General features: G+C 43.3%; 2 protein-coding genes across 6 annotated transcripts in view; both read left to right on the plus strand.

Moving 5' to 3' along the window:
* The window catches only part of AGBL4 (AGBL carboxypeptidase 4), a 2,933,082-nt gene that overhangs the window by 1,983,276 nt on the left and 935,031 nt on the right, over window positions 1-14,775 (plus strand). The gene's annotated exons all lie outside the window — the stretch shown is intronic.
* Window positions 1-14,775, plus strand: part of BEND5 (BEN domain containing 5) — a 104,018-nt gene that overhangs the window by 75,036 nt on the left and 14,207 nt on the right. The window lies entirely within an intron of this gene.

Genomic DNA, 14,775 nt, shown 5'->3' on the forward strand with positions numbered 1-14,775 from the left:
GCAGCAGGGAAGCCGATGCACGGGGCAGGCGGCTCCGATCGCTGCCTGACACCGGCGATCGCTCCCCACTGAGAGAGAAGAACGGTCGGCTGTGTTATATAGGATCACAGGTCTCTATGATCATTTCACAAGCCAGCCCCCCCCCCCCCACAGTTAGAATCACTCCCCTAGGCTCACATTTAACCCCTTGATCACCTACAATGTTAACCCCTTCCCTGCCAGTGTCATTATTACAGTAACAGTGCATATTTTTAGCACTGATTACTGTAGTAATGTCATTGGTCCCCCCAAAAGTGTCAAAAATGTCAGTTAGGGGTCCAAACTGTCTGCCGCAATATCGCAGTCCCGCTAAAAATCACAGATCGCCGCCATTACTAGTTACAAAAAAAAAAAAAATTACATAATTCTTTCTCATAGTTAGTAGACGTGATAACGTTTGCGCAAACCAATCAAAATACGATTATTGCGATATTTTTTTTATAAAAATATGTGGCAAAAAACAAATTGGCCTAAAATGTTAAGAAATTTTGATTTTAAATTTTTTTTTTGAGAATGTTATTTAACAGAAAGTGAAAAATAGAATATATTTTTTTTTATTTTATTTTTTTCAGAATTGTCGCTCTTTTTTTGTTTATAGCGCAAAAAATAGAAATTGCACGGGTGATCAAATACCACCAAAAGAAAGCTCTATTTGTGTGGAAAAAAAGGACATCAGTTTTATTTGGGTACCCTGAAAACCATAGCGAGTCAAGGTGGAGAACATATTAGGCCAACTTAACCTATCAAAGGCCTTTTGGGCATTCAAACTTAATATAAGGGCAGGGCGAGGAAATTTATTTAGGAGATCTATCAGGAAAGCGTTTAAACAACGAGACACCATATGATGAGACAGATCCTTACTCTGTTCAGCGATGCGGGGTTAAACCCATTGCGATTCTCCGCATTATTCTGTCCTCTCTTGCATTTGTCTTTCGTGGATGACCAGCCTTCTTGGGGGACTTGAATGAGTTTGTGACATTGTAAAGATGCAATATTTTAGAAATCATAGATTTGGTACAACAAACCTCTCCTGCTATGGCTCACCATCTTGCAAAGTCAGTTAAAACTAGAAAGTTAGCGTCCTTTCACACAGACTTTCCGCCTGGGGGATTCCGTTTTGCTCAGCAGGGATCGATCCGTTGATCCCTGTTGAGCAGGCGGATGACAGCTCCGTCTCCGCTCACTGTGCTGAGACTGACCTGTCAGAGCCCCACTCTCTTCTATGGGAGAATAGGTGAAAACAGACCACCTGTCCGTTTTCATCTGATCCGATCCGTGGATTTCACGGACAGGGTCGGATCGTATAGCAGTATGCTCCATAGGGATGCATTGAGCATCCGATCAGGTCAGCTTGAAAAACTGACAGGCGGACCTGATTGGAAAGCCAGTGTGAAAGGGGCCTAACTTTCAAGTTTCTAGTTTAGGAAATTGTAGGTTGTTCTCTAATTTTGATCTCCAGTTCATAATGTTTGTGGCTTTTATGTTATTTTCAGACTTCAAATGATTTTTTTTAACCACTTCAGCCCCGAAGTGTTTTACCCCCTCAATGACTAGGCCATTTCTGGTGATACAGCACTGAGTTGCTTTAACAGACAATTGCATGGTCCTGTGACGCTGTACCCAAATAAAACTGATGTCCTTTTTTTCTATGGGATAGAATATTGGAATTTCAATTTTTTTTAAATTATTTTTACTAGTAATGGTGGCGATCAGCGATTTTTACTGGGACTGCGACATTGCAGTAGACAAATTTTACAAGTGACACTTTTTGGGGACCAGTGACACCAATGCAGTGATCAGTGCTAAAAAAAATGCACTGTATAAAGGGCACTGGCAGGGAAGGTATTAACATCAGGGGCAATCAAAGGGTTAACTGTGTTCCCTAGGTGTGCTTTCTAACTGTGTGTGGGATGGACTGACTGGAGTAAGAGCGAGATCTGTGTTCCTGATTAGCAGGAACACAAGATATCTCTCTCCCTCTGTGACAGAACTGTGGTCTGCCTTGTTTACATAGGCAGACCGCCGTTATGTCTTTCCTACGAACGATCAGTGGTTCCCAGCGGCCACCGGACCCGCTGATTGTCTCCCGCGCCCCAGAGCCAACAACAGGCATGACTTACAGGTATGTGATTTTGCGCTTAAGGCAGCCCTGCCGCAGTAAATGTATGTGGGGCGGTCCTTAAAGCGGTGTTCCAGCCTCCCCCTCCAAAAATTAAAAGTCAGCAGCTACACATACTGTACACATACTGTAGCTGCTGACTTTTAATATTTGCACACTTACCTGTCCTGGAGTCCAGCGATGTCGACACCGCAGCCGTCGGGTTCTGCCGCCGCCATTGCCGGTGAGGGAACCCAGCAGTGATCCCTCACGACTTCACGGGCAGGTTCCTAATGCTCATGCGCGAAGCACGCTGTGCATTCAGATTGGCTCGGCGGTGAGGGAAGGAGGGAGGAGCCAAACTCCCGAGGGACAGCGCCGCTGCGCCATCTCCCGGAGGTGGGGAAGGGTACCTGTCAAAAACAGGTACCCGTTACCTCTTCCACCCTCCCCCCTGAAAGGTGCCAAATGTGGCACCGGAGGGGGGGGGAGCAAATGAGCGTAAGTTCCACTTTTGGGTGGAACTCCGCTTTAACTGGTTAAACGTGTGCGCACTAAATTTATCTGGCTATGAAAGGGTTAAAGGATGAATTCATATTTGGGAACATGTTACATGTTCCACCCGGAAGATTTGTTAATTAAAAAAAAAAAAAATGGCTCTTAACTTTTTTAGATTTGTAAAGCCCTGCATCAGTGACATCACCAAATCTCTCTCCCAATCTGGTGGGACTAGCAGTGCCTTATATCTCAGGCAGTTTATGAGGCTGTAGGCATAGTCACATGCTAGGAAGTGCACTGTTGCTTTTCAAGAAGAATTTAAGGCCAAAGGAATATTTTCAGGGTACTGCTTGGGCACAATTAGCCTTTTTTTGTAAAAATTACCTCTAAAATAACACATCTTCACTTCTTCGTTTCAGATCAGTTTTACAAAGAATCTTTCTTTTTTTTGTATATGCTAATCAACTCTCAGGTTTATGGAAGCTACATTTGATTTTTTAAAATACAATTGTATAAAATCCAAGAGAAGTGGTCAATCCCTATACCCCTATCAAACATACTGCGGGGCTCTGGAGCCTGACTCCAGCTTCTGCCAGCTCACTTCCAATAGGATATTAGTAATAGATAGTCTGCATCACGTTAAGTTCCAATATAAAAATGTCATACATTTTATTGATACAGATAGTGTATATAAAAAAGAACACCCCCCCCCCCTTTAAAATAATCACATTTTGTTGCTTTGCAGCCTAAAATGAGGACAGACACAGTTTTTGTTTTATCCAGCTGTATTTACTCTTCTAACAACTTATAACATCCAAGTGAAAGATATAACACCAACAGGCCAGAAAAAAATACAAACATTTTAAAAACAGAATCACTGAGTTGGAAAAAGCTTACCCCCCTTCTGTCAGTATTTTGTTGAACCACCTTTTGCTTTAATTACAGCCTTTAGTCTGTTGGGATTTGTCTCTACTAAAGCCCCATACACACGCATCGATAGTTGGCCGTGAATTTTCGGCCAACGTCCAATCGGGCGATTTTCGGCTTGTTAGTATGATGCTTCCAACAACCGACTGCGACTTTTCGGCCAAACAAAATCTGGTGTGCAGGCTATAAAATTTTTGTTGGCCGTCAACACAACGGCCGATTTTCCGTCAGTCAGTACAGATTTCGGCAGACAAAAATGTGATGAGCAAGACTGGGCATGCTCAGAGAAGAAAAAACACACGGAAAGTTAACCAGCACATGACATCACTTCTGAAGTTGGTTTTTGTTGGCCGAGAGAATTCGTGTGCAGTCAAGAGCACATTTCAACCAACACAACAACACTGGACAAAAGACGGCCGATCGGTCGGCCAACAATCGTTGCGTGTGTACGAGGCTTAAGTTTGCACATCTAGACTTTGCAATATTTGCCCACTCTTCTGTGCAGAACCGCTCAAATTCAGTTCAATTTGATGGTGAACGTTTGTGGACTGCAGTCTTTAAGGTATTCCACAGATTTTCAATGGGGTTTAGGTCTGGGCTCTGACTAGGCCATGCAAGGACATTCACCTTTTTCTCCTTCAACCACTGTGTGGTCATTTTTGCTGTGTGCTGTGGGTCATTATCATGTTGGAAGGTAAACCTTCTTCCCATTGACAACTTTCTGGCAGAGGGCAGCAGATTTTTTTTTTAAGAATTTGACTGTATTTTGCCCCATCCAGTTTTCTTCTATCCTGACAAGTGCTCCACTCCTTGCTGCAGATAGAACCCCAATAACAGGATATTACCACCTCCATACTTTACTGTAGGAATGGCGTTCTTTGGCGTATATTTAGCTGTATTGGATTTCCGCCAGACATATCGTTTGGTGCGGAGGCCAAATCATTTAATTTTAGTCTCATCCGGCCATAACACCATTTTCTATGTGGTCTCAGAATCTTCAAGGTGTATTTTGGCAAAGCTCAGTCATGACTGATTGTGGCCTTTCTTGAGGAGTGGCTTTTTTTTATTGCAACCCTTCCATACAAATCACATTTGTGTAAAATCTGTGATATTGTTGTCACATGCACACACTGTTTGTCATACATTCCTGCAACTGCAGGATGCTCCAGGAAAGCTATTTCATGCTGAGCTAATCAAAATGACCACAGCTGATCACATTTTTTCTTTTATGTGGGGTGAGATATGCCTTGTGTCAATGCAGTCTTGATTAAGAGAGAAGCTTTTTTGTGGATATGGTGATATATGGGGCTCGTTCATCAGTGGTAATTGTGTCCACATGGATAAGTGTACTCATATTATATATCTGAGAGTTAAATAATGTCATAGGGTGGAAGACAGACAGCCCACATCTTCAGTAAGACATTTTTTTCTAGTATACTTTCTCTTTTTCTTTTCATCTCATTTGTATATGTGGCCAATAGATGGGAGGAGAGACAAATATACATATAGTTACATAGTAGGTAAGGTTGAATAAAGACAATAGTCCATCCAGTTCAACCTGTGTAGGTGTGTGTGGCTGTAATCATCTCACATAGCCCTTAATGTCCTGATCCTTGAGATGTAAGTCTAAGAGTCTTTTGAAAGCCACCATACTTCCCGCAGAAACCACCTCTTGTGGTAGAGAATTCCACAGTCTTGTAGCCCTCACAGTAAAGAACCCCCCTTGTTGCCTGAGGTTAAAACGCTTCTCCTCTAATCTCATTGTATGTCCTCGAGTCCTCATGCAATCCCTTCGAATGAACAGCTTTTTTTCTAAGCTGAGATCCCCATTAAGATATTTATAAATTGCTATCATGTCCCCCCTCAGACGTCTCTTCTCCAGGGAGAATAAATCGAGCGATTGCAGACGCTCTTCATAGTTAAGGTCCTCCAATCCCCTAATCAGTTTAGTTGCCCTTCTCTGGACTCTCTCCAGCTCCAACACATCCCTCCTGAGGACTGGCGACCAGAACTGGACAGAATACTCCAGATGTGGTCGGACCAGAGTTTTATAAAGTGGAAGGATTATAGTCTTATCTCTGGAATACATCCCTTTTTTTATGCATGCTAATATTCTGCTGGCTTTTGCAGCTGCCGCTTGACATTGCATGCTGTTGCCTAATCTATCATCAACCAAGACTCCCAGATCCTTCTCCATTTTTGATTCCCCCAAGGGTTCCCCTCCTAACGTGTATTGTGTTTTTATGTTTTTAGTCCCCAAGTGCAAAACCTTACACTTCTCCACATTAAACCTCATTTGCCATGTCGTTGCCCACTTCGTTATTTTGTCCAGGTCATCCTGTAGGATATCTGCTTCATGCTGTGCAGTTATTGCCCTGGCCAATTTTGTGTCATCTGCAAAAACTGATAACGAACTACTGATCCCGTCCTCAATGTTGTTTATGAATAAATTGAACAAGGTTGGTCCCAGGACTGAGCCCTGGGGCACCCCACTTACTACCTCAGACCAGTCTGAGTATGCGCTGTTTATTACCACCCTTTGGACAAGGCCTTTTAGCCAGTTCCGTATCCAAGAGCAAACCCTGCTGTCGATACCAGCAGACCTTATTTTATAAACTAAGCGCTTGTGGGGAACTGTATCAAACGCCTTAGCGAAATCCAAGTACACCACATCCACTGGTCTGCCCCTATCTAGCTCACAGCTCACCTCCTCGTAGAATGCTAAGAGATTGGTTTGACAAGAACGCCCATTTGTAAACCCGTGCTGATTACCGCTGATGATGTTGTTGTCTTTAGCAAACTCTACGATATAGTCCCTTATCATCCCCTCCAGAAGTTTACATACTACTGATGTCAGACTGACAGGCCTATAATTTCCTGGGATATGCCTCTGGCCCTTTTTGAATATCGGAATCACGTTAGCCTTCCTCCAATCCCCTGGTACATCTCCTGTCCTAATACTGTCAGCAAAGATCAGGAACAGTGGTCTAGATATAACTTTACTGAGTTCCTTGAGTACTCTCGGATGTACGCCATCCGGGCCTGGTGATTTGTTTGTGTTAAGTTTATCCAGCCTTTCCTTGATTTCACCCTCTGTTAGCCATAGTGGCAAGTCCTGTGTATTACTACTAACCATACAGTCATGGTCAGTGTACCCCTCCTTTTCCTGTGTAAAGACTGACGAGAAAAAAGCATTCAGCACGGTTGCTTTTTCAGTGTCCTCTGTAACCATCCTCCCATCATCGTTAATTATGTGTGCAATATGCTCTGCCTTAGTTTTTTTGCTGTTGATATATTTAAAGAATTTCTTTGGGTTTTTTTTACTATCCTCCGCTAATTGTCTCTCAAAGTTGATTTTAGCCATCTTGATTTCGTGTTTACTCTTCTTATTTGCCTCCTTGTATTGGTCGAAAGCCAATACTGTGCCCCCTGATTTATATTTCTTGAAGGCCAATTTTTTCCCCTAATAAATTTTTTGACGCTACGGTTTAGCCAGCCAGGTTTGGCTTTGTCTCTTCTAAATTTATTTCCCATAGGAATGCACTGCAAGATGCATTTACTTAATATGTTCCTAAAGCATTCCCATTTATCCTCTGCGGTCAGTGATCCCAGGGTTTGGTCCCAGTTTACCCTTTCCATCAAGGAGTATAATTTTGGAAAGTTTGCCCTTCTGAAATTTAGGGTTCTTATGTTCCCCACTTGCCTTGTTATATTGTTATTTATACTAAATGTGATCATCCTGTGATCGCCAGAGCCCAGGTTGTCCTGGACTCCTACCTGCGAGATTAGGTCTGGGTCATTAGTGAGCAATAGATCCAGGACTGCGTTTTCTCTGGTAGGGGAATCCACCAACTGTGACATGTAATTATCCAGTAAGGTTTCCATGAATAGACGGGCCTTCTGTGAGTGTGTAATCCCCTCATCCCAGTCAATGTCGGGATAATTGAAGTCCCCCAATATGATGACTGATCCCAATTTTACCACTTTACCCATTAGTGCTAAAAATTCCAGCTCTACCTCCTCCCCTTGGTTAGGTGGCCTATAGCAAACCCCCACAACTACTTTTCCCTTTTCTCCTTCCCTATGGAGTTCAACCCACACAGATTCTAAATCCATGCTCATCCCATCCGTAATGTCACTCCTTTCTATCACCTTTATATTGTTCTTGACATAGAGACATACCCCTCCCCCTCTTTTTCCTACCCTGTCCTTCCGGTACACCGAATACCCTTGGATATTGGCCAGCCAGTCATATGAGGGGTCGAACCAAGTCTCCGCTATTCCCACAAGGTCTATGTCCTCCTCATGTACTAACATTTCCAACTCATCCATTTTATTATCTAGGCTTCTGGCATTAGCATATACCCCTCTTAGTTTTACAGAAGTTAAACGTGATTGGCGGTTATGTTTATTCCTGTTTGGTCTGAGGTTTTCCCGCACAGGTCTGCCAATTGACGTTGTGGACCTACTGTTGCTGCTGACCCTACAGCTGCCTTCAGTCCTCTGCTCCCTCCTGACTGATTCTACTTCTGAGCCCTCCCCCCTGTCTCCAAGTTTAAAAGCCCCTCCAACTTGGTGGCCATCTTTCTCCCCAAAAGAGCTGTACCGTCCCCATTAAGGTGCAGCCCATCCTTACTAAAGAGCCGGTAGCCGACTGAGAAGTCAGCCCAGTTCTCCAGGAACCCAAACCCCTCCTTCCTACACCAGTTCCTCAGCCACTTGTTAAGTTCCCTAATCTCCTTCTGCCTCTCCTGTGTGGCTCGAGGTACAGGCAGTATTTCAGAGAAAACCACCTTGGAGGTCCTTTTCCTCAATCTACCCTTATCTCTTTATGCCAGTTAGTGTTGGTGAGTAGACCTTGAGTTTATATATCCTAAACCAGTGGTCCTCAACTCTGGTCCTCAGGGCCCACTAACAGGCCAGAGTTTAAGTATTACCTTGGGGAGATGCAGACTAGAGTACTGCAATCACTGCGCAGCAAATGAGATCACCTGTGATGTAATTTAGTTATCTTGCAAACCTGGCCTGTTAGTGGGCCCCGAGGACCGGAGTTGAGGACCACTGCTCTAAACAGTCTGGAGCCTTTGTATGGAATGTAGGAGGAGATTATAACCCTCATACTGTCTCTAAGTATATTATATATCAAGAGACGTTTCACCATGTAACCATAATCAGGGCACTGATTATCAGTGTCCTAATGATTAGTGCAGTCCCCAACAGTGCCCACAGTGGTGCCAATCTGTGCCCCCCTCCAGTTCTGCCAATCAGTGCCTCATCAGTGTCACCCATCAGTGCCTCCTCATCAATGCCTATCAGTGCAGCCTCATCAGTGCCCACAAGTGCTGCCGCATTAGTGCCCACTAGTGCTGCCTTATCAGTGCCCACAAGTGATGCCGCATTATTGCCCGCCAGTGCCACCTCATCAGTGCCCACAGGTTCTGCCTCATCAGTGCCGCCGCATTAGTGCTCACTAGTGCCACCTCATCATTGCCCACAAGTGCTGCCTCATCAGTGCCGCGGCATTAGTGCCCACCAGTGCTGCCTCATCAGTGCAGCCTTTTTAGTGCACATCAGTGAAGGAGAAATATTACCTGTTTACAAAATTTCAAAACAAACTGAAAAAATGTTTTGTTTTTTTTTTAATTTTCGCTCCTTTTTCATTTGTTTAGCAAAAAATAAAAAACCCAGTGGTGATTAAATACCACCAAAAAAAGAAAGCTCTATTTGTGTGAAAAAAAACCTAGAAAATGTAGTTTGGGTACAGTGTAGCATGACCGCGCGATTGTCATTCAAAGTGCAACAGCGCTGAAAGCTGAAAATTGGCCTGGGCAGGAAGGGGGTGAAAGTGCCCAGTAGGCAAGTGGTTATATTTTAATTGTCGTTTTTCCTGTGAAGGTTTGAATTTGATTGGTTAGTGAAAGTAAAAATAGACAGTTTTTTCAAAAGACATTTTAATAAATGAGTGCTCCTCAATCTTATGGAATAATCTTATGAATATTGTATCTCTTTCTTCTTTCCGTAAGAAATGATGAGAAAAGGAAAGCAGTTTTCGGGGGTAGGATTAGGGAATGTTTCTACTTGTTTCATTTCTGACTCCATTTTACTGTGTGATCCCGGAGATCAGGCGCTCGGTCTGTGTCAGGAAACAAATTCCTCAGGCCTTATACAGTGCGTGACCTTATTTGCTGCTTTGGGAGTTCGCTTTTCTCCACTGCTATAGCCTATGTCTCCCTCTTGCCTTCGTCTTCTCTGGTTTTTCTTTTTATTTGCCTATTTCACCGTACAATAAAACCCTCTGAGGTGTAGGATTGCTATTTCTGCAGATGAAGTCCAGGCTTAAATCACTGTTACTGCAGAAAACCTTTTTTTATTGTAAGCCACGATCTGTTCTAAAGGAAAATTTCATACCTTGCAACTGCCCTTGTTTTGCTGAGACACTTCGAGCTTTTGCTTCTTTTGAGTGATGGACCTTAAAAAGAAAAAAATGGATGTTGTTGCTATCCTAAATGGGGATGAGGTTTGTTGGTTGGGGCTTAATTTTGAAGGATATGAGCATGCATGTTTTTTTTTTGGATGTCAGGAGGGGAAAAATCTTATCTTAAAAAAAAAAGTCAGTTTTATGTGATGCACACTTTCATTTTGACATGACTCATATATATATATATATATATATATATATATATATATATGCATACATACAAACAAACATTTTATACTTACCTGCTCTGTGTAATTGTTTTGCACAGAACAGCCCTGATCCTTCTCTTCCCGGGTCCCTCACCGGCGTTCCTGACAAAGAAAGCCACTATAATGACGCTCCCGGGATGCCCTGTCTGCATCTATCGAGACAGATTGTGGGGCTCGGCACCATTCCCCCACCCCCTCATCATAGGATTTGATAAATAGGACCAAGAGCCAATGTCCTCTGCTGCTATCAATATGCCCAGTGAGGAGGGAGAGAGCTGGGAGAGCCACTGCTCTCGTGCACAGCACTGGATAAAGATCAGGCTCAGATATAAGGGGGGAGGGCTGAGGGGTTCCGTCCTCTGCAACAGAAGGTTTTGTACCTTAATGCAAAGAATTCATTCATTAAACTTTTGAGTGTTTTTTTTTTTTTAAACAACAAAAATGCCTATACTTACCTGCTCTGTGCAATGGTTTTGCACAGAGTAGCCCCGATCCTCTTCTTTTGGGGTCCCCCCTGGCATAAAGAGGAGAATGACAGCAGCTTGAGCTGTTGCGCTTGTGCACATGGCTGGATCAGATCAGGCTCAGGTAAGAAAGGGGGGGGGGGGGAGCTGCAGCACAGAAGGCTCATCACCTTAATGCATAGAATGCATTAAGGTGAAGAACCTTAAGGCTTTAAAACCACTTTAAGATAAAAAGTGTTACTAAAGTCCCTGGCTGCCATGCTGATCTTCTGGCTTTTTTTTTTTTTTGCTTTTTTTAACCACTTTACCACTAGAGCATTTTGCTGTTTTACATCTGGGCCACTTTTTGCGATTCGGCGCTGTGCGACTTTAACTGACAATTGCACGGTCGTGCGACGCCGTACCCAAAGGAAATTTACGTCCTTTTTTTCCCACAAACAGAGCTTTTTTTTTGGTGGTATTTGATCACCTGTGCGATTTTTACTTTTTGCGCTATAAACAAGAAAAGAGCGTTTATTTTGAAAAAATAACAATATTTTTAACATTTTTTTTATATGAAATTCCTCCCAAAAAATATGTAAAAATCTATTTTTTTTTAAATTTTTGGCCAATTTGTTTTCTGCTACCTATGTTTGGTAAAAAAAATCACAATAAGCGTATTTTGATTGGTTTGCGCAAAAATTATTGCGTTTACTAACTAAGGGAAAGATTTCTGTCATTTTTGGTGTTTTTTTTTTTAACGAGTAATGGCGGCGATCTGCGATTTTTTTTTTCGGGACTGCGACATTGCGGCGGACAGATCGGACCCTTGACTGACATTTTTGACACTTTTGGGGGTACCAGTGACATTACTGCAGTAATCAGTGCTATATATATGCACTGTTACTGTAAAAATGACACTGGCAGGGATGGGGTTAATTTTATTGGAGAGGGAGGGGTTAATGTATGCCTGGTGCTTACTAACGTGTGGGGGGGGGGGGAGGTGACTGTGTGAGCCAGGGACAGATCGGATGTTCAGCTATGCTGAACACTCCGATCTGTCACTCCCTGTCACTTAGGAGATCTGCCCGCTCTGTTTACACAGGCGGGCGGATCTCCAAACTAGATTCCCCAACGATCGGGGAAGAGCAACGGCGATCGCCGCCGCTCCTCCCCTGGCCCGACTCCCGCTGTGAATGAAAACAGCGGGAGCGCGCCTCCGGCGGTGCGCGAGCGCCTACAGTGGGAGGAGTCCAGCGACGTAGGTCTACATCGCTGGATGATAACAAGCCACTGTGCCGCAGTAGCAGCACAGTGGCTAGAGGTAAAGTGGTTAAATTAAAATATCAAACATGTTATACTTACCTGTTCTGTGCAAAGGTTATTGACTCCTCTTCTTCACATGTCCCCATAGCAAGCCATTTTCTATGGGGGCACACAGTATCTGCTCACTCCCTAGCTGTGTGTCTGTAGAGCCTCGCTCCATAGACACACACAGCGGGACATAGCCCTACCCCCAACTTCCTCCTCACTGAATTTGATTGACAGTAGCAGGAACCAATGGCTCCTGCTGCTGTCTGAGTGCTGTGTGAAGGGGAAGAGAGGGGAGAATAGATGCCGCGGTGCACAGTGCTGGGTCTCTTCTCCTCTCTCTTCCTCTTCACACAGAGAAGGGGGAAAGCAGAGAAATAGAAAATATTTTTTACCCTATTGCAAGGAATGCAGTAAGGTAAAAACCATTTTAAGCTTTGGTATCACTTTAAGGCTTTAGAACCCCATCAAAATAGATGTCTAGACATATTACCCTTAAACTTTCCTCTCTTCCTTTGGATCATTTTTATTTCTTTTAACCTTTTTAGTAGTAAGGAACAGTTTTTATTACACACTCTGATAGATTCACCAGACTTCTTGCAGGGGTAACTGCTGGTGGTCGTTTCCTATTGATGCAGGCATACGCCTCCAGAACTATATCTCCCAAGAGCCCTTTCCCTACACACAGTGTGTAGGTATGCTTTTGAGAGCTAAGGCAGCAGTATTGTTTTTCTGGGAAAGAAATGAATATACTGTATATCCACAAGAAGTCGGGCAAAAAGGGTTAAGGGATAGGCAGAGCTGACAACTATGGCTGGGATTTCAGGACAGCAAAGGCTCCATATTCTAAGGCCAAACAGGAAGTTCGGAGCACATTGAAGTCTGGCAAATCAGCAGGTATATTTTTAAATTAATAAAACAAGGGGAAATTCGAATGCATTGCAGAGATGTACAGAATGTTTTTGGTCTTTTTTTGTTTTGTTTTTTCACCTACATCTACTTTAAGTAATATGTTTATGCATATATGCATTTACATTATTATTATTACAAGTACTTATATAGCGCCGTCAATTTATGCAGCACTTTACATATAAATTGTACATTAACATCAGTCCCTGCCCTCAAGGAGCTTACAATCTAAGGTCCCTAACTCACATTCGTACATTCACATACTAGAGCTAATTTAGATAGGAGCCAATTAACCTAGCAGCATGTCTTTGGATTTACATGCTTGGTCTTCAGTTAACTGAGCCAGTTGTCCTCTCCTTCCTTTCTGCAGGAAAAAAAAGTGTTCCTTTTGCAACCTGGACAAGTAAAATACTTAAAGTGGTCATAAAGCTAAATGGACAATACATATCCCTCTATAGTGTGTACTGCAATCTGAAGCACCTAGCGTGCTTTCTGTCTGCTCTCTCTGCTATCTGCATACGTCACTTCTGACAGGTAATGCCCACACCACATAATCGGGGAGAGCCCTACCCCCCTTCCCCTTCCTCCAGCACACAGAAGGGGATTGATAGCCTCAGTTGTGCATGTCTCCCTATGAGACTCTGTTGAAATGGTGTGTTCATTCCCTCCAATCTGGTCTCAGAATACACTTATCTCCCTGCTGTATGCAGAGCTGTGTGTGTGATATCCCTGTCCCTTTCCTTCTGGAGTTGAAAAATAGCTTTTGATCTGTGTACTTTGAATGGCCGTAGTGGATTGAGGGCTGCAGATAAACAGGTGTAAATTTTGTAGGACGATTTGTTTTATCGGTGTATCATCTGAGGCTTGTCACTTCACTGGGTATATGTAAGGTTTGTAAGCACTTTAAACCGGTTGCCGACCGCCGCAAGTACATTACTGCGGCGGTCAGCCCGTCCAGGCAAAGTGACGTATCGGTACGTCACTAGCTTGTGAGCCAATAGCGGGCGAACGAGCGCCCGCGGAGGCGAGCGCCCGCCCCGGCTCGTTCCCTAACAAGTCAGTGCGTGTGACCAGCGGACCCGATGTCTGCTGGTCACTCGCGATCGTGCGCCGTTAAGGGAGAAAGGCAGGCGGCTAATGTGAACAAAGCCGCCTGTCATTCTCCCCTTTGTAAAAAATGGAGATCACACGGTTCTACTATGTAGGACCGTTGATCTCTGTTCTTACACCAGTAGCCATGTCCAATCACAGTTAGAAACACACCCCTAGGGACACACTTAACCCCTCATTCCCCAATAAAGTTAACCCCTTCCCTGCCAGTGTCATTTTTACAGTAACAGTGCATATTTATAGCACTGGTTACTGTAGTAATGTCACTGGTACCCCCAAAAATGTCAGTCAAGGGTCCGATCTGTCCGCCGCAATGTCGCAGTCCTGCAAAAAAAATCGCAGATCGCCGCCATTACTCGTTTAAAAAAAAAAAAAATGCCAAAAATCTTTCCCTTAGTTAGTAAACGCAATAACTTTTGCGCAAACCAATCAAAATACGCTTATTGTGATTTTTTTTACCAAGCATAGGTAGCAGAAAACAAATTGGCCAAAAATGTTAAAAAAAAATTTGATTTTTACATTTTTTTTTGTGGGAATTTCATATAAAAAAATGTGAAAAATATTGTTATTTTTGCAAAATTGTTGCCCTTTTTTTGTTTATAGCGCATGATCAAAAAATCGCACAGGTGATCAAATACCACCAAAAGAAAGCTCTGTTTGTGGGAAAAAAAGGATGTCAAATTAGTTTAGGTACAGTGTCGCACAACCGTGCAATTGTCCGTTAAATTTACGCAGTGCCGAATCGTAAAATAG

Source organism: Pelophylax lessonae (genome assembly GCF_965119305.1).
Source record: "Pelophylax lessonae genome assembly, chromosome: 8".
NCBI classification, from domain to species: Eukaryota; Metazoa; Chordata; class Amphibia; order Anura; family Ranidae; genus Pelophylax; species Pelophylax lessonae.